Below are 20,721 nucleotides of genomic sequence, written 5' to 3' on the forward strand. Positions count from 1 at the left end.
CCGCGGCATCAGGTGGCGTGTGCAACTATCTGAGTTTGCCTTATACGAAAGCGCAATTTTAAAAATTCCATATCTTTTAATTGCAAAGTCAAATTAAGGCGTGTGAGATATTGATGGAAATCTCTGAATGTCTACTTTCCAATGCCGTTAGAATTAGGTTAAAATCTGTTATGGGTCATATATATGGCCGTTGGAGTGCAAGGGTGTCGGTTTTAGGGCCCGATTTAGTGTTTTGATCATAACTTCTTCGTTTTAGCTCAGAATTGGGTTTTAATATACCGTTGGAAAGATTTTTGAAAGGGTTATCCATCTGTATAGGCCTTGCATGGAAATTTGATTGTTAGTTTATCTTTTTGGCTTGGTTTTCAACAATGTAAGATCCATTGAATCCAATCATTGCATTTGATGCATTTGAGTCCGTTATTAATCAAGTTTAAACATGTATGTGCACGTTTTAGGCCTAATTAGTAATCGAACAAGGATCTAAAATAACTTGGTCTCAAATATGGGTTTTAACTTACGTCATAATACATTTCGTAGCCCATAAACACTTCAACTTTGATCTAGCATGAAGAACGGTTTTTTGTAACATCATCACACTCCCTGTCGGGGCAGGAGGCCAAAAGTAGGTGTCTACAGAAATATGAAACTTTTCTTTCACATAATTCTAAATTTATTAGTAACTGATAAAACATATTTTTTGTATTCCCTCCACTATCTGATTTTAATCCTACACTTTCTCATTTAATCCCTCCAATTTAAGTTTTATTATACGTATTGGGTGGTTGAAGCAAAAATTGAGTATTTCAAGAGTTAAGGCATGTTCAAATTTATTGAACTGAATTGAGCTAAACGGAATTGTTTATGAGAGAAGGAAATTAGGAACTGTAATGAACTTAAGTTGAAAAGAACATGTCCTTACTCTTAGTTTTTTAATATTTATTTTTGCATAATATCATTTTTTGATAACAATTGATTGATATTAGTATTTGTATATTACAAGATAAATAATTGTAGTGCTTTATAAATAACAATCATCTAATATTAATACTAAGAAGCATTGTTTAATTTTTATAAAATAACAATTGATCAAGACTTAATATTATAAATCCTCCATAAAAAATGATATCCTCGCTTGGATAATCTTTTCATTTTAAGTACATTGGAACCACGACTTATTATTTTGTAATAAAGTACATTGAGATCATTTTTTTTATTGGGACCATTGTAATTAGAAAATTATGGAAAAATAATGAGGATAAGTGAGGAATTAAAATAGAAAGTGGGAAGATCATTTTGAAACGAAACGAGTATATTACAAGTTTATAGTTGGCGTGCCTTATTATAATCAATAACTAGTGCGAGGCCTGGACAATGTCCCAAATTGCTAGTTTAATTATATCCTAACAATAATTTTATTGTAACAAACCATAGATCCAATAATTTATTGTAGTCCTTTGACATGTTATTTTTGTATTATGTAGCTTTGTTTAAAGTTAAATTCATTTTTTATAACAAAACGATGTTTATTGAAATCGGGAGTAAAAAATAAAGGTAGAATACAAAACTATAATAAAGTTAAAATTGTCTAACTATTTAATAATTTCAAAAATATATCAAAATGGATGTCTTTAGAAAGATCATTAAAAAAGAATTTCGATCATTAGTGTCTAATAATATTATAACCTAGTTTATGTGTATCATCTCTCTCTACTCCTACTATCTCTCTCCTCCTTTCTTTCTCTTCCTTATACCTTTATCTTTTTTTAATAGTTTTAAGACATTTCACCATGTTTCACAACTTTGAGCAACATTGTCTAGCTAGTTATGTGATATGTCGATATTGTACCATTATATTTGGGCTATTTGGAATGCGTTTAATATAGAAGTTCAACATATAGTTCGTGTTTATGTATGTTTTATCCAAGTTGGACTCAAATTCTTCTATTCTGGTTGTTTGGTCGTTGTTATGTTGTGATTTCAGGATGAAGTAGAGCATTTGGAGTGATGATGAGCATGCTACGACATTTTGAGATAGATCGGTGAGCTTCATAAAGAGATTTGCAAGTCATAAGAAGTTGTGTATTTGAGTGCTAGATGATGATAATGCTACATGGTCGTGTACCATAAACTACATGGTTGTGTGATTCTTCCATCCACGCTTTCCTGCTACATGGTCGTGTACCCATGAGCTACACAGTCATGCAATAGTTTCCAAGTACGATTGTTTGCTACACGGTCGTGTACCATGAGCTACACGATCGTGTGATGTCATCTCCGTATGAAGTCTGCCTACACGGTCATGTACCCCTTAGCTACATGACCGTTCACGTGTATGATGAAATCTAAAGATCAAGTATAGGCCAGCTACATGGTCGTGTACCCATCAGTGACGGCCGTGTACGTGTGCGAAGGAGATTTATTTCTTTTTATTATTTTACGTTATTTTTAGGAAAGTATAAATAGGGGTTTTAACCCTATTTTTAGAAATATAATTTTATTATAGCTTTTTCTATTTTACGTTGATTTGTGAGAGAACACATAGAACTCCATTGAAGCATTCATCTTAATTCAATTTCAAGTGTTTCTCTTTCATCTTTAATCTCTTTAATTTTCTATTACTATTATGTATTCTTTAATTATTTGTCTAGTTATTTATATCATCATGTGTGAGTAGTTTCATAATCTAGGGTTAGGTTGAACCCTAACATAAATTGATGTGTATTTGATTCCCAATTCCCAATTTGAAGTTATTAGTTGATCGAAAGAAACTCTTAGTATTGTTTTAGGGAGCATCTGTCCTGTGGAATATTTATTGATTTAATTGAGGGAAAGGGATTGTTTTTTGCATTGATTCATATTAGTGGGGATACTTAATCTTAGATGTTTTTAGTTCTTGATTAATTCCGTATTAGTATTATTTATTGCTTATTAGTTAATATTGTTCTAGTATAAATTCCTTGATATTGTTTGGTTACTTGCTTAGTATTTACTTGGATCAATTTAATTAGTTGAATCATAATCTCTTGGGATCCGACCCTCACTTTCCCGCCTACATAGTAGTGGTCTTGTTAGGTTATTTTTGTTAGGTACGCGACACGCCTATCATTATAATACGATGATGCAAAGATTATGGGGCCTTATGAATTTTGAACATGATCATCTTACTATTTAACACTTTTCATAATCTATTTTCTTAATTATTCTCCAAGAAAACTCACTTGCCATCTTTTATTTCATGATCAAACTTGACCTTGTTTTCTTATTCCTTAATCACCATAAACTAGACCTTCCTTAATTCATAAACTCTCTTTTCCAAGTAATTTCTTAAACGAACACTACCATAATTCTTCTTACAAAATCTTGTCTTAATTTTTTCATTCACTAGCATATAAATACCCCTCATACTTCTCATATTCTTCACACCAAAACCTAATTCTTCTTCTCGATCTCTTATTCTTCTTTCACTAGGTGAAAAAACGTAATTGGCACCGCCCTAAGGCCACCGGTTCTTAAGAACCAGTGGGGAAAAAAAGTGGGAAAAAACGAGGGAAGGGAATTGCCACCGGTTCACTTTGAACCGTTGGGTAAAATATTAAACCCACCGGTTCAAAACCGCTGGCTTGATTATTTTTAAAGAAAAAACCGCCCCATATAAACCCTAACTCACCACTATCTCCTCAACCGCTCCTCCTTCTCTTTCTCTCTCCTCCTTCTCTTTCTCTCTCCTTCTCTCTCTTCTCTATTCGTCTCCTGCTTTGATCTCTTTTTTTTTTATGAAACCCTCCTACTTTGATCTCATATCAGCTCTTCTCCTTCTTTCTCCTTGTTTCCTTCGATCTCATCTCCTTCTCTCTTTCTCTTTCGTTCTTCCCCGATTCTTGTCCCCTTCTCTTTCGTTTCCACCACCACGAAAACCACCAAAGGCCACCACCAAAGACCACCACCAAGACCAACACCCGACACCACCAAGAACACTACCGAAGACATCAACATGCAACACCGAATTTAATCGAGGTAGGTTTAATTTTTCTGGGTTTGATTTATGGTTTAATTAATCGATTTTTAATTCAGGGTACATGCATGTGTTTTTTGGGTTTATTTTTTTATTTTTTTTTATTTTGAGTTTTCTGGGTTTAATTAATCGAGTTGCGGGTTTAATTGGATTTTTCTGGGTTTAATTAATCGATTTTTGGATTTTAATTCTATTTTTCTGGGTTTCATTAATCGATTTAAATCTATTTTTGAATTTTATTTCGATTTTTCTTGGTTAATTTTCAATTAAATAATCGTTTTTTGGGTAAACTAATCGAGTTTTGGGTTAATTAATCAAAATCTGGGTTAATTTTTAATTTTATTTTCGATTTTTCTTGGTTAATTAATCGAGTTCTGGGTTATGGCTAGCATTTCGATTTTTCTTGGTTAATTTTTGATTAAAATAATCGGGTTTTTTTTCAAGCATGCGTTTTTGCCACCGATTTTGAACCGGTGGTTTTTTAGTGGAGTATTGCCACCCCCGAATTAGGCACCGGTTCAAAACCGGTAGGTTATGGGGGTTTAAAACGGTGCCTAATTCGATTTTTCTATTAAAAATTTCTCTAAACTAGCTTTTTCTACTTATCTTCTGCTCTTTTCATACAAATATTATCTCGTATACTTTTGATGCCAATTTTCGAGAACTTATGGCCAGTATTGGGTTTTTCTATTTCAAAAAGAATTGTTTCTCTCGAAAAATCATTGATGTTATGCTCAAGAATCACCCAATTCGAAGTTATATTGAAGGAGTTATGGCCTCTACAAATTTTGTCTATTCTTTCCAGCGCAAATTCAATTCTCTTTAATCCTATTCCTTTATTTTATTCATGGTAAGTTTTTTTTTTAAAGAAAAATATAAATACTTATTCCAAAATTATAATTTCATATTAAAGTTTTATTCTTAAAAGAGTTTTATAGTCCATGCACATTAGATTTGGGTTTATGTCTAAGAATGTTGTAATAACCTTATGGTTATGTTAATTGCAAGGTGTATTCGTTGTTGAACTTTAAAAGTACGGCTTGTTAATTAAATTCAGAATTAAGGTATGTTTAGGTAGCAAGAGACCTTCAAAATTGTTGAATGAATAAGCATGTTTGTGTGATTTTAGTTAAATTGTTTTGAATTATGATTTATAAATTAACCTTGAGAATTCATGTTTTAATAAAAATATGTTTGAGAATGGAATTCTATCTTGTTTTGAATGGTTTGAAATTATATATTATGTTTAAAGGAATTTGGTTTATAAAAGCATGTTAGATTGATTTAAAGAGTTTTCAAAAAGGTTTGATTTTAAAAGCTTGTTAAATTAAATACAAAAGAAGTTTTTGAGTTATTCTATTATAAAGTTTGATTCAAAAGAGAAATTTTATGAGAATTATTGAATTATGGAATGAATTATTTATTAAAGATTTACAAGCATGATTATACTAATCCCACTATGCGAATTTGGTTGATAGACGATGGACTTTGTATGACCTAGTCTTTCCTCAAGAGTAGCTTTCTACATACATAAGGACACTAACTTGAGGGGTGCATACTTGGGTGATGAATTGGTTTTTAAAAAGAGGGATTGATTTTATAAATTGTTTTTATCGAATTTTTAAGTTATCGGAATGGTTCTGCGAATATTGAGAATTAGTTTTAAGTCATGAATAGATTTGGTGTTAAAAGCATGTTTGCAAATAAATTAAGTTTATTATACCTTGCACTTATCATACTTAGCATAATTTGTTAATCCTTATTTCCTACTTCCTCTGTTTTTTATTACTTTACCTACTCCATTTAAGCACAAATATCAAAGAAAAGTTGAAAAGAAAGCTAAAAATATTGCCCTTACCCATTATCCATGCTCACCGACCAAACCTTCCTACGCTTCCCGTCACAGCCACCCACCTCACTACTATACCCACCACCACAAATACAATCCCTTCACTACCGCAACAACCTCGGCTAGCCCTTGTCTCTCCTCTACAGTGACCACTCCTCTACGGCGACCAATCCCGTCAATTATTGATGTCCAAATTCAACCAGAGTTTTCATAAATTGCTTGTCAAAAAATGGCGTCAACAATTGCTAGCCAAATTCAACCACCCCTGAGTAGATATTTCATAAATTGAGAGCTTAGTGGTTGAATTTGGCTATGGTGGTTTCAGATCTTCAATTACTAGTCAAATTTGACCACCATGGCCTCGATTTTGGTGAGCTTGAGGTCGATGTTGGAGCGAGAATGAAGAAATTTGATGAATTCGACATCTTTCTGGATCAATTTCCATTTACTAGGGTTGTGATTAACAACAGCAGCTCGTAGCGCCTCTTCTTCTTCGAAAGTACGGGACGACGCACGGTAAAGCCGTGAAGGTGATGAGAGAGAATGGGAGGGGGGAGTTTTGAGACCATCAACGGTGAAAAAGGGAGATAAGAGTGACGATTGATGTTGCGGTTGTGTTTCAAAAATATTGTTAAAATGGTAGAGATGGGTGGATGCCATGGTTAACTAGGAGGAAGTAGGGAGGATATGGTGGTGAGTTGATGCCTGGTGAACTATGAAGAACTAAGGGATTGAATTATTGAGGTGAGAGAAAATGGGGTAGAATAACAAGGGGTATATGGTTTTAATTGTGTGTAAAAAGTAAGGGTAAATAAGTAAAAGTGTAGTGCTAAATTTGCCATAAAAAGGAAACAAGCCAAGTGAAAAGAAACTTTCCAAAAAGAAATACAGATCAAGTAATAAAAACTGGAAGAAGTATTTGTTTTGGTTTGCCCTAGTAAGTAGTATTGGCAATTTTTAGATGGAGTCATGAATAAACATATGGGAGTTCCAGAATTTGTTTCACGTAGTTTAAGAGTGTTGATTTTGTCTTTATTTTTAATACTCGTAACAATGTTTTTATTTTTATAAGTATAGGAAATTTTAAATTTTAACACCTCACAAAAACCCGAAAATGTTTTTTAACACCCTCATAAAAAAATTGATTTTAACACCACCCAAATTTCAAAAAAATTGGGTATTACCACCACTTAACTGATTCCGTTTACAAATCCGTTAAGTAGGGCCATACAGACACGTGTCGCTTTATTATTGGCCAAAAAATAATAAAAAAAATAAAAGAAAAAAGTAAAAAAAAAATTAAAAAAGTAAAACTACCCCCAGCCACCCCAGCCCCACTACCGCGCCACCACCGTCGTCCCCCAATCCACCCCCTTCCGGCGTCCGGCGTCCCAGAGAATTGCCCGGCGCCGGCGACTCCACCCCACCCCCTTTCCTCCACCTACACACCCTACCCCTTCCCTTTCCCCATTTTTGTTTCCCGACCCACAACCCCGAAACCACCCTAAACGGATTTTAGGGTTTCGTTTGGGGTGGTAGGGAATCGATTAAGGGAGGAGGAAAGGAGGGGGCGTTTCCGGGGGAAGAGGAAGGGGAGGAGGGGAGTTTAGGGTGGTGGGTCGGGAAACGAAAATAGGGAAAAGGAAGGGGCGGGGTGCGTAGGTAGAGGAAAGGGGGTGGGGTGGGGTCGTCGGCGCCGGGCGATTCTCTGGGACGCCAAACGCCGGCAGGGAGTGGGTTGGGGGACGGTGGTGGTGGCGCGGTGGTGGGGTTGGGGTGGCTGGGGGTAGTTTTAGGTTTTTTATTTTTTATTTTTTTTAAACAAATAAAATAGTGACACGTGTCAATGTGGACCACATTTAATAGAATTTTTTAACGGAAACCGTTAAGTGGTGGTAATACCAATTTTTTGGAAATTTGTATGGTGTTAATACCCTTTTTTTTTGGAGGTGTTAAAAACCATTTTTGGGTTTTTATGAGGTGTTAAAATCTAAAATAACCCTAAGTATTAATAAAATAAAGTTTAGTTTTCTGATGCAAGTTTTGTTATTTAGTTAAGTATTTTGAGTAGTCTTGCGTAATCATGTGGCAGTAATACGCCTAAGTCAATCTCTATAGTATAATTATATGTATTATACTAGTATTTTCGTAGACGGAGATTTGGGGTATTACATCCATGTCCTAAGCCCAATATAGCTAAAATACCATCCATAATCTAGCTCATCGTCATTAACCATCCATTAGTTATCATAAAGTACGTATTTACCCCTAACCTGTTCAATAAAATACAGCTTTGTCACCTAAAAGTACATTCATAAATACTCCCTCCGTTTTTAAATACTTGCTCCACTTTCCTATTTCGGTCGTTTTTAAATACTTGCTCCATTTTCTTTTTTAGAAAGTTTTTACAATATTTAATTCATTTCTCACACTTGGTGGACCCAACATAATACTTTCTCTCCTCCTATTCTTTCAATACTTTTGTTTTTTTACAACTTTTTATTTTCTCAACTACCCCACTACCTCCATATTTTATTACTTTCTCCAATTTCTCCTAAAACTCCGCGCATGGAGAAATGGAGCAAGTATTTAAAAATGGAGGGAGTAGCAAGCTAATGATTAATGATGAGGACTTTTCTAATCTCTCTCATTCTCACTCTACTTTCTCTCTCTAGAAAGTACTCTTGATCTCTTTACTTTCTCTCTCTTGAAAGTACTTTTCGGTGACTTAAGTATCGGAGGGGCTTTTTTGGGTTAACTCACGGGGCGGCTTACCTAATATGTCTTGCAGGCCTAGGGCAAATTCTTAACTACACAATAGTGTAGCTAAGCTAGCTGCAACAAGTTTAAATATATACATATAATACATAAAAATGAACATACGTATTTTTCTCTTCCTTATATTTTAACTCTATCTCTCTTCTTCTTTCTTAGCTCTATTAATTTCCTCTCTCTTCTGGTTTGTTCTCAATTCAAAATTTTTCTCTCCTCTTTTTTCCCTTTCCTTAAAAATTTACTTTATTACTTCCCTTCAATCTTTAAAATTCTTTGTCCTACTTTGGATATTCTCCAATTTGTCACCACCGTAGCATTCTCCATCGTCATCATCTTAATCGCGGTTATGAATCTTTAGGTAATTTAATATAATATTTTTTTTTTGTTTGTGTTTATGAATATGCATGTGAATGTTGTAAAATTGTTGATTTCAATCAATTTTGAATTCGTGATTAAAAATCCATCATGTTATTGATCAATAATTATTGTCTCTATGATGAATCAAGATTAGATTTAAGGTGGATATTTAAATTCTTAGAGCTAAAATAATTCCAATTGAACTTGTGTATAATTTCTGTAAAAAAAAAAAAAAAAAAAAAAAAAAACATGGAAAACTTTAAAATTGAACAAGTTTGTACAAAATGAACATTTAGTTGACTAAAAATGAACATTTAGTACACAAAAAATTGAACATTTAGTACACAAAAAATTGAACATATAGTACATAAAAATTTAACGATTTATTTTAACTAAATTTTTAGTAAATTTATTATATACAATGAGTTTGAACCTATAAATATATGAAATCATGTTAATTTTAAAAATGTTCATAATATTATTTGACGTGTTCTTTTTATTTTTTTTTTATTTTTTTTTTTACGTTTTTTTAATACTAAATTATCATTTATTTAATGTGCTCATATATTTTTACAAAATGTTCATTTTATTTGGTATAGTCTAGCTATTTTATGGTTGTATGATAAATGTTCATTTCTTCAATTTTTATTACTAAATGTTCGTTTTTTTAACGCATTCATTTTTTATTACCGAATATTCCTTTTTTTACGTGTTCATTTTTTTTTTACTAATTGTTCGTTTTTAAGGTCGTGGTCTAGCAAATATATGATTATATGGTATTCATGTTCATTTTTAATAAATGATCATTTTTTATAACATTGTTCACTTTTTAGTATTACATGTTCATTTTTTTACATGTTCATTTTTTATTATTAGATGTTCATTTTTTATTATTAGATGTTCATTTTATACTAAATGTTTATTTTATAGAATGTGGAGTTGATTTTGGCGGGTCATGAATATATTATCTGGGTTATTTAATTTGGGCTAATTCCATATTTTCTTTGTATATTAATTATCATGTAATCCCGTGATCTTTTTTCTAAAAAATAAAAAAATAAAAAATAAAAACAGGATTATGAAAGTTGATGATAACAATATTCTTTTATAACCTCCTTATTTATTTATTTATTTATTAAAGTAAGAGGAGAGACCCTAATGAACCGACACATCTCATAGGTTAAGCCAACCTCGCTCCGTAGGTCAGCGCTTGAGAGTAGAGGAGGGAAGGTAAAAGAATCCCCCACTCCCAAGCAATTTGTAGTTAGTGGGGCTCAAACTTGTGACCTCAAAGTTATAAGATGAGTTCCCCACCAACTCCACCAAACTTTGCTTGGTTATATAACCTCCTTTATTGATTATTGATTTTTATATCTAAATAACATTTGTACTACTACTAAACTGGTACAGTTTAATCTAATCTAATAATAACCTCCTAAGCATGTTAGGGTATTTCGGATATATCAAGATGTCTTAGAGCCTATGTCCAATTATCCCTGAGCTCCGCCTTACAAAGGTATGTTGGAGAGCTCCGCCTTAACGTCTAAGGGCTCATCTAGCAAGAAAGGAGCAAATCACACTTTCTAGAGAGAGACAATAGAAAAAGTTACCATCATTAATGATTGGAGAGCTATTTATAGTTGTACTTTCAGGTGTCAAAACTGTACATTAGTGGATAGATTAGGGGTAAATCCGTATTTTGTGATGATTAATAATGGGCTAGATTATGGAGGGGTACTATCATCACTTAAGTTCACTTGGCTTAGGATATGAACTAGGCCCAAACAAACAGCATATGCATTTAGATAATCTTGCCAAACAAAGTAAAGCTCCTTTTTCCATTTCAAATCAGTAAAACAATAAAATTTAACACATAAAATGTTTGATTATGTATATCTATACACTTAATCAGAAATATAAAATCAATAAAAGTCATCATAATTTTGATAATCAGTACAATCCTACAATTTTCAACATTGCAACAAGTCAATAACTTTTATCTTTCATTCATAGCAGTCTAGCAGAAGCAATATTTACATCTACCCTATTCTCCTCTTCCTCGGTGTTGAGAACTTGAAAGGAATAGGAAGGATAGCAACGATCACTGTATTTCTTCTTGCAAACTTACAGCCCAAATTCTCGAAATAAGGTCTGACTCAAAGCAGACATCTTCAGATCCTTGGCAATATCAGTATAACCAGTCTGAAGCTCATGACCAATAAGGTGAGAACCAGCACATAGCTGATGAACGAGCCTATTTTGTCATCCGCGAATCGCGATCCTGTTTTTATCTGAATCGACAAACATTTTGTTGAACATCGGTAACAGGATTCTTGAGAGATACTTTTGATTCTTGGAAGATTGCCGCTGCCACCAGCAGAATACCGATTCTTGAAGTTTATGAGTTGAGAAATATATGACAAGATGCCAGCAAACCTTTTCAATGCTTAATCCTGCAGCATCAAGAATAGAAAATAACATACATACTTCGTACATATCTATGGGAAAAATAACAGTATTCAGGTAAAATAATGTGTATTGGATTCAAGATCAATGATATTAGAAAGAGTATTAGGGCAATGAGATCTAGATTCTAGACAGAACAGTTAGGCAGCGAGAATTAGGCATGAGATGCACAAAAAAGCACAGAGGTACCAAAACACTAGCCACGATCAGACAGTATGACCGAGAAATACTATGCCAGAGTTTGCCATCTTATTACACAACAAACCCAAAGATGTATACACACTTTTTACTACATTTTCCACTACAGATTGACAATATAACCCAAGTTCATTATCATTTGCTCTTATGTCTGAATCCAAAAAAACTCACTGAGAGCAACCAACCCCCCCTCCCCCCCCCCCCCCCCAAACCCCACCCCTAAAGACACACACAAATATAAAGGCTGGCAGAATTAGCTCACCTACTTCCCTTTATTTTTCCTTATCTACCTTCTGCTATTGTTTTACTTAAGCAAACAAAAGCACATACCAATTTCAACTCCTTTCCAACACACAATTCTCTTGTAGCAAGATGTAGATGAAGCCTTGATTATCAATACCAGTTCCAAAAAGAACAAAACTTATAGAATGTGTACGATGACAATGTAATGTTTACATGGCATCTCAGGGCCTCAGGGGAAAAGATGTCAAACATACAAGACAGAGTAAAAACAATCAACTTCTCAGCCTATCTACATCTATGTTCTTTTCCCTATACAAATAAAATATTAGGAAAAAGAAGTTCTAATAACTGTAATAAGGTTACCCACTTTCAATTTACAACTGCATCAAGTTCAAATAATTAAATTCTAGGTTAAAATAAAAGTCATCTTAAAAAGTAAATTCACCTTTTTAATTCCACTTTGTAACATCGATTGCACACGAAACCTGGAAAAACATCTAGTTTTATCTCCTACCTAGGTTGCAACAGCTCCAAAATGTCTGTCAAGTAATTTCATTCTCCTTTGAGAATAATTTTATCAAGCAGATAAGCCTTCTCTGGTGCCGTAGCAGAGAGATCATGTGGGGGAACATTGTAGCAAGTGTCCAAACTGGAACTTGCAATTGCTGTCTTGTCTAAAGGAGTTACCTCTTAGATATGGCTTATGGCTCATGGCTTATCTCTGGCATGGCATCAGAATCCACCTTTTGACTTAAGCGCATTGCTTCCTTGTCCTGCAACAGAGACATCTAATTCCAAATCAAATCTGATCTAGATTATACATATGTTCTAAACTTTATTATATACAGTCCAATACATGTGACCACTAATTTTGGAAATTTCTCACTCTCTTATCATTAATCTGAATAGCTACATATAACATATTACTAAATTACACTTGACAGTTGTTTATCTTTGAATAATCCATAAGTAAATGTAGCAATAAGCATTTCTTCACTTGACGAGTTAATTATTTAGCCCTCTGCCCAAACAGTACAAACATACCTCAAGATGCCCCATACAACAACAACAACAACAACAACAACAACAACAACAACAACAACAACAACAACAACAGCAACAACAAAGCCTTTGTCCCAAAATGATTTGGGGTCAGCTAACATGAATCGTCATAAGAAATCGTACGATTTAAGGAAAAGATGTAACAAAATCATCATTTAAAAGAGTTTGCAAAAAGGTGAGTAAAGTGAGTAAATGAAAGAGCATTTAAGAAGAAGTAAGGGAGTTTTGAAGAAAACTAAGAATAAAATTGAAGAAAGTTTAAAAGAGTGGTTTAGTTGAAAACATAAAGGTTTGAGAAAACTTCAGCAAAGAAAACAATACAGTTCATAAAACATTGGTGGGCTAAAATAAAATTATACAAGGAAATAAATTTAGAAAGTATATATAATCACGACACATCGTTGACGTGAATTTTCCCCCTCCACACCACCCTATCTAACACCATATATACCTCAATTCCCAAAGCACTCATATCACTCTCAATCACCCTCTTCCAAGTTTTCTTAAGTCTTCCCGTACCTCTCGTGATCTTAACACTTTGCAATTCTTCAAGCCTCCTTACCGGAGCGTCACTTGGTCTCTTTTTTACATGGTCAACCCATCTTAAACGATTCTCTCTCATCTTGTACTCAATCGATGTAACCCCTACTTTCTTCCTTATTATCTCATTCCTCAACCAATCTTTTCTTGTATGCACACATCCATCGCAACATACGCATCTCCGCCACACTCATCTTATGCACGTGGCAATACTTTACGGCCCAACATTCTACACCATAAACAAAGCATGCCTTATGGTAGAATTTTCCCTTTAATCTATGGGGTACGCCTGGATCACATAAAAAAACTCGCCGCACTCTTCCACTACAACCAACCCACTTTGATACTATGAGCTACATCTCCATCCAATTCTCCATCCTTTGAGTAATGATCCCACATAACATAACATCCAATTCTCCATCCATTTCAATCAAGATGCCCACTTCATTAAACATGTATTGTGTTAAAACTGAATAGACCTATTCAAAAGTTATACTACCTCTGCTTCGCATTACTCGCAACAAACGAATATTTTATATCTCACAAATAATACCCCTTTGTTGCGAGTAATACGAAACGGAGGTAGTATTATAACATAATGCAGAAAAACAAATGGCCGCTGATCTAGATATCTCATTATCAGTTAAGAAGCCAAAGATCAAAGAAAAATGGTTCTCTACATGGTATCACATATTCACATCACATGCCTTTGGTTCCTAAGATCCTAATGCCAAAGATGAGAATCAAACCTTCTTTATAGTACCCTTGGTACCACAACAGTCAGTAAGGTTGTTCCTTTTGAGTCTTCTATCTTCAGCATCATCAATAATCTTGGCTGGAGCTTTTGGTTCCTTTTCAGATACACGCGACTGTAAACACCCATTTGTGTCTCCCCAAAACCAAACCCAGTGATGAGTACCTTTCACGTCGAATCATAATCGAATGAAACGAAAGTGTGGAAAGGTCTAGTGTTGCGGAAAGTTTTTATTTCTTTTCTTTTCTCTTCTCCCTATTTTTGAAAACTTTATTTTAAGAAAACAGCCAATCTAGTTTGGTTGGTCCATGATATGGGTCCAATAGTAGTGTAGTTGGATGGGGTTTGCAAAGACCTTTCCAACGATATATTATAAGCCCAATTCCGATGAATATTGAGGAAGTTATGGCCAATTTACTAAACTGGGCCCGGTTTGAGCATTATGTACGGCCCAATGATCTAGGGGAGGGCCTAATATGATTTATCATTCCTAATGCAATTAGGAATGGTTTTCGTCTTCTAGAAGGTTCTTTTCATTCCTAATTCAATTAGCATTGATAAGTTGACTTTGTTGACTTTTCAGAGTTTTAATCAAAATCAAATAGCATTTTCGAAGAAATTATATTATTTTATCTTCCAGTACGGTAAACTTATAAGATTTTTGAAAACGCGTTGAAATTCAGTTTGGCGTCCAACCCCGGGCCTTGGAGCCTGGAACCAGGCTTGGCGCCAAGCGCTAGCCATTGGCGCCTGGCGCTAGCCACTGGTGCCTGGCGCCAGCTAGCCAGGGTTGGCGCCAATCCTGTTTTGCGAGTGTCAGACTCTGTTTTGTTAAATTATCTTTTTTGGTTGATTTTCTCTATAAATATCGTATCAAAAACTCCGTTTTCATTCATCTACAATCATTATTCATCTACGATCATCATCTACATCTATCATTCACCAAATCTCTTCATTCATCAATTCTCAACAATCATTAATTCTTTAGCATTCTTTAATTTCTTCAATTCTTTCTTATTTTTTCATACAAAATTCCACATTCACAAGATCTAGAAACACCTAGCCATATTCGAAGTTGCCTTCGCCCCAGACGTGAAAGGTTTAATCTGAGGGTTTGGTCCCAAATCTCTCTTTCAATCATTTAATTTAATTGTTTGATTATTATTTTCCTTGAAGTTACTAACGTGTGTGTTTTGTTATTAGAAAGAGATACGAGACATCAAAGTAAGTACTTTAATTGATTTATTGATATTATGATGTAGACACCATGTTTATATTGTTATTATGATTCCTAGTATCATGTCTAGGGTATTTTTAATATATTAAATATGATTGTTACGATGCTTCCTATGTTCTTCCTAATATTAATTCATGTTAGTATCATGTTAGGGCTAAAGACTTGATTTTTATTGCTTAGTGACATGCTAGGGTTTGTTATTAATCTGGTTAGTATCATGCCTAGGATCTTACTTTTATTATGCTTTAACATGAATATTGTTATAATTATAATTATTATTGATTATTATTATTGTTGCTTGATATTTATTGTTTGATCACACCTTTATTACATGTTTAAAGGGAATTTGTACTTGTAATCACGCTTAATAAGATAATTAATAATCTTGTTAGGGTTAATTGTGATTATAATTCAAGTGATCGCCAATAATAGATTTATTTGTGCATTAATATTCAACCAACATAGATTAAACAGGTTTAGGGTTAATCCTATTGATTGCATGTTAATCAGAAAGCGCACATGAATACGATCAGAATAAAGTAGAGGCCTATTATTAGGGCAGGTTCAATCTCTTTTAGGTTGGATTTGTACCTTCATCCTCGAACCCTTATTCGGTTCATGACCTTATGGAGTTGACGATCTCTTGGACCGTTAAGGGGTGTAACCTTCACCTCGTGAACGGTTTACAAGTTCCTTAAAAACTTGTTGGCGACTCTTTTGCTCTATCTTCTTCCCTTTTGGACGCCACCGTACTTTAGTGTATGATCACAGTGGGGTTCAAGCTAGTGGGATTTTAAAGGCTTGAAACCATTCCCCACAGCGACGCTCTAGCTAATGGTTGTAACATGAATATCTGAACATTGTCAACAACAAGGTCCATGTTAGGAAAAGGATTCTAGCTCAAATAGGTGTCTACTTAAAAACTTGCCTGAAGTTCATAATCTCAAAAACACATGAGTGGAAGGTTTAAAATCGTAGTAAATTATCCCAACAAATTGTCACTCTAATGACAACAATCCAATGGAACATTATGCTATTCCTTTTTTTTTCTGCATATCTATATAACAGGGAATGTCATGAATGAATTCTGGAACGCATGATAACTAGTCCAGTTGATGAAAAAATGACACTAATAATGAAATAAATAAGCATAAAAATAAGAATCTTCCATTTCCTAAAGTTGTTCTGAAATGACCACACAATGACACAAGCACAAATCAGTTTCAATTTCATAGATATCAATCCAACAAAAACAAATTTCAACCAGTTGTAATCCCCTTTCTCAACTAACTAAACCAACAAAAAATCAACATTCCTTGGTTGAGAGCAATTAACATAAGCAATTACCAAATGTCACAAATAAACTCATGTAAAATGTACCACAATTAAAATAATAAAACCATGGATGCCAACTAGCTTAATCAGCAATAAATTACATATTTACATGGGATCAATTTACAAGAAACAAACATGAAAAAAGTGAAGGGAAACATACCCAATTAGCAGTAATGGGAAACAATCTAAAAGACTGAGAAGTTTTCTCAAGAACCCCAAGAACATAACTATTCATCCTACTAACAGCAGCAAACCCAAATAATCAACTTTAGACCCATTTGGATTAGCAACAAATTCAACTCTTCCAACCCTTTTCTGGTCCCTGTAAACCCTAGATTGCTTGATTCTGATTTTTTACAGTTTAATGGGTCAAACCCAGATGGGAAGTACCCAAAATTTGGTGCATTTTTCTCAGGTGTTTCTTAAACATCTGGATTAAGGCAGAAAGGTCCAACTTCATTGTTCTTCCTAATATTAAAGTGTTATAAACAAAATTCAGCAAAACATAAGCAACCAATTTTAACTCAATCATCAAAATTAGGCTTTATAAATCGCATAAAAATTGTTCACAAAGTATGCAGTAGAAAAATTCTAGCAACAATATCGCTCGTTATCAATCTTGAGTAATTATAACGAAATAGTTCAATAGTACAACTTAGAAGAAAACTAAACCGACTATACCTCAGAATCTGTTTCTATGGAGAGAGAAAGCTCAATAGCCGCTTCAATAGAGAATTCATAGTACGCTTCAATGGAGGAGACAGAGGGGGGAATATTATTGAGGAGCCCAGTCATCGAGCCCACTAGAGAGAGAAACAAACTGGAGAGCGAAAACGGGTGATTTGGTTAGTTTGAAACTTTGAATGTGTGAGGGTCAGGTGGGTCAAATTGGAGAGTCACACTAGTCACAGTCCCCAACTCCCTATATGGCCGGCTATATGTATGCATTTTTTTTTTGTACTCCCCTCGTTTTTAAATACTTATTTTATTTCTTCGTGCGGTGTTTTAGGATAAATTGAAAAAAGTAATAAAATAGGAAGGTAGTGGGGTAGGTGAAAAAATAAAAAATTGTAAAAAACTGTAACACCCTAGAAATTCTTTTCTTTCAAATACTCATGCTACTCTTTTAAAAATACGATTTAGGAATAACTAAGACATTACCGCCACCGTGAAAACAGCTAAGGTAATTATCAAAGATATACAGCGAAAGACTAAAAATTTAAACCGATTAAACAAGTCAACCCAAAGGCAACCAAACAAAAAAATAAAGTTTAAAACCAACGAACAAGTCAAATAATTTCAAATTACAACTTGGAACCATCAAGGCCCTTATTCAAAAACCGTTCCCAAATCAACCCTTATGTTAGTCCACACATAATATATCATAAATAAATAAATAAAGCATAAAACACATTGTAATCTAATGGAAACTAATACTCCCTCCGTCCCAAATTACTTGCAACGGTTTGACTTTTTGCACTATTCACACATCTCCCTTTGACCATCATTTTTAACTATTATATGAAAGTCAATGTAATCATGTAAGATGTTGTTGGGTCTATTTTAATGTATAGTTTCTTAATATAAACTTTTTATAACTTATATAAATTTATAATAAAAGATATCAACGGTCAAACATGTGCATCGGCAAGCGTGTCCAGTCAAACTGCTGCAAGTAAACTGGGACGGAGGGAGTAGGATTCACTCTTCACTCATGCCTGATCATGCTTCAATACCTGAAAAGTTTGTCTCTACTTGCTTCCACTACTCTCCATTAAAAATGGGTCATCATAGGGCCAAGGTAAATACATGGCCAAAAACACAAACACAGACAATCAGCAAAGCTGAGTACATAAGCGTAAAATAGCCACACTAACATGCTTTCACCTATCACCATACACTTACCTCATTGCACCTGTTCACAAATACCAATCAACACAATACAATGACTAGACCCTAATTAATTCATTTTGCATTGATTACGCATCGAACGGGTTTCCACCTATTAACCTCCCCCAAATAAATTTGAGGTTAACTGGCACGGGAGCTAACCGTGCCAGCGACAAACCACACAAAGGTGGCGGAATTCCGCGTCCTGTACTCCATTGGAAGTTATGGTTAAATATAAAACTCCATAACCCCCCTATTGTTCATACTCAAGGTATATACGTTCCAAGAGTTTTGGTGCGTAATCTCTTTCACTTTACGTTATTTACATTTTATTAGACTTGGTGATGACTCTCAAAGCATAATAAATCAATCAACAATAATTATTCAATCAAACCAACATACCAATTTAATTCTTGAATAATTAGTGACCACATATTATTTAATGTTGAACCCTTTTTAATTCTACCTCAGTGTCAAAGACACCTTAAACGCATAATGCGCCAAAAATCCTATCCCTCGGTGTTAAAAACACCTTAAGTGCACAAAGGCACTAACATACCATTTATTCCTCGTGTACCTAGACACTTATATAGTTCTTCCCTCATGCTTAAAGCATCAATAAAAATTATTTGAACCATAATAAAATTCCTTTTTAATAATCCAAACATAATTAAACATGTAGTTTAATTAATCATGCCTTCTAACATGCCATAAATAAAAATGTGGTTCAACACAACATACCAAAAATACAATTTTCCAATCCATAAACCATCACAAATAATTCATGCTTCACCATTCAATCACAAACACCATAAACTCACAATTCCATACATAAACCTTAGCATGATTCTACTTATAATCAATTACAAACAACCCTAGCATGATTCTACATCACCAAATTATGCTAAGTACGCGTACGTACCTTGAGTACGTTATTAAGACTGCAACAACTAGTAGAAATCGCTTACTTCAAAGTCTCCTACACATTAAATCCATAATAGAGTATAATATCCACTCTAAAAAAATTTCTAGCAATATATACTATTTTAAAACCCTTCATAAATTAATTAGAATAAGCTGAAATTATATTTAAAACACCATAAATTAAGTCCCGATTAATGGGTAATTAAAATTTCTTCAAGAAACCCAATATCAAGTGTTCTACATAAAATTCCAGCACTTTATTATACTTAAAACTTGCTGTAATTTGGTTTTAAAACACTTAAAACAAAGGCCTACCCTATTATACATCATAATCTTTCAATAAATCATGAAACAAGAACCTAGGGTTTCAAAATTGGGGCTTTTTAATTAAAAACCAAATCTGAAAATTAATTCACACAATTACAATGATCAAACATCAAAATTAAACCCCCTAACTCATAATTTATAATTAGATTTAAGCATAGATTAAATTAAAACAAGAAAGCTAAGTTTATATATATATATATATATATATATATATATATATATATATATATATTCGAAAAAGTGGGTAAAGAGGGGGGAGAAAAACGGCAGCCACCGGCTGCCGGCTGCTGGCAGCGGCGGTGGCCACCTGCTGTCGGAGGCGTGCGCTGCTGGCAGTGGCGGCCACCAGCTGCCGGCGGCTGGCAGTGGTGTGGGAAGAGGGCAGCCGAAAAAAATAAGGGGAAGGGGAAGAGAAAAAAAAGAAAGGAAAATAAGGAGGAGAGAGAGAGAAATTTACCTTGGGTTTTCTCCACTCTAGGCAAAGTTGATTTGCCCCATAAGAAGGGTATTTATACCCCTTCTCTATCTCCCCTTTTACCCTAACTTTCCTCCTTTAGTCTTTCCTAATCCCTTCCCTACTAAAACTTGTTTAAAACATCATAATTTTTTAAAATAAAACCCCAACTTCTTATTAATTAATTAATTAAACGACTTTTCCTTTTGTAAAATATTCCAAATATACATGGGATAAATAATTAAAACATCATAATTAAAATGCTAGAGTTATTTAAATACCCTTATAAAATATA

At 34.0% G+C, this 20,721-nt stretch overlaps 1 long non-coding RNA gene across 1 annotated transcript; it reads right to left on the bottom strand.

Annotated features, from left to right (window-relative positions):
* Positions 1-10,812: 10,812 nt before the first annotated feature.
* LOC110708447 lies at positions 10,813-14,448 on the bottom strand. Its single transcript, XR_002508739.1, has 3 exons — positions 14,255-14,448; positions 12,349-12,676; positions 10,813-11,449 (listed from the first exon to the last, which is right to left on the bottom strand). It is a non-coding gene; the product is annotated as an uncharacterized LOC110708447 (long non-coding RNA).
* Between the last annotated feature and the right edge of the window lie 6,273 nt (positions 14,449-20,721).

Source organism: Chenopodium quinoa, unplaced genomic scaffold (assembly GCF_001683475.1).
Source record: "Chenopodium quinoa cultivar QQ74 unplaced genomic scaffold, ASM168347v1, whole genome shotgun sequence".
Classification (NCBI taxonomy): Eukaryota; Viridiplantae; Streptophyta; class Magnoliopsida; order Caryophyllales; family Amaranthaceae; genus Chenopodium; species Chenopodium quinoa.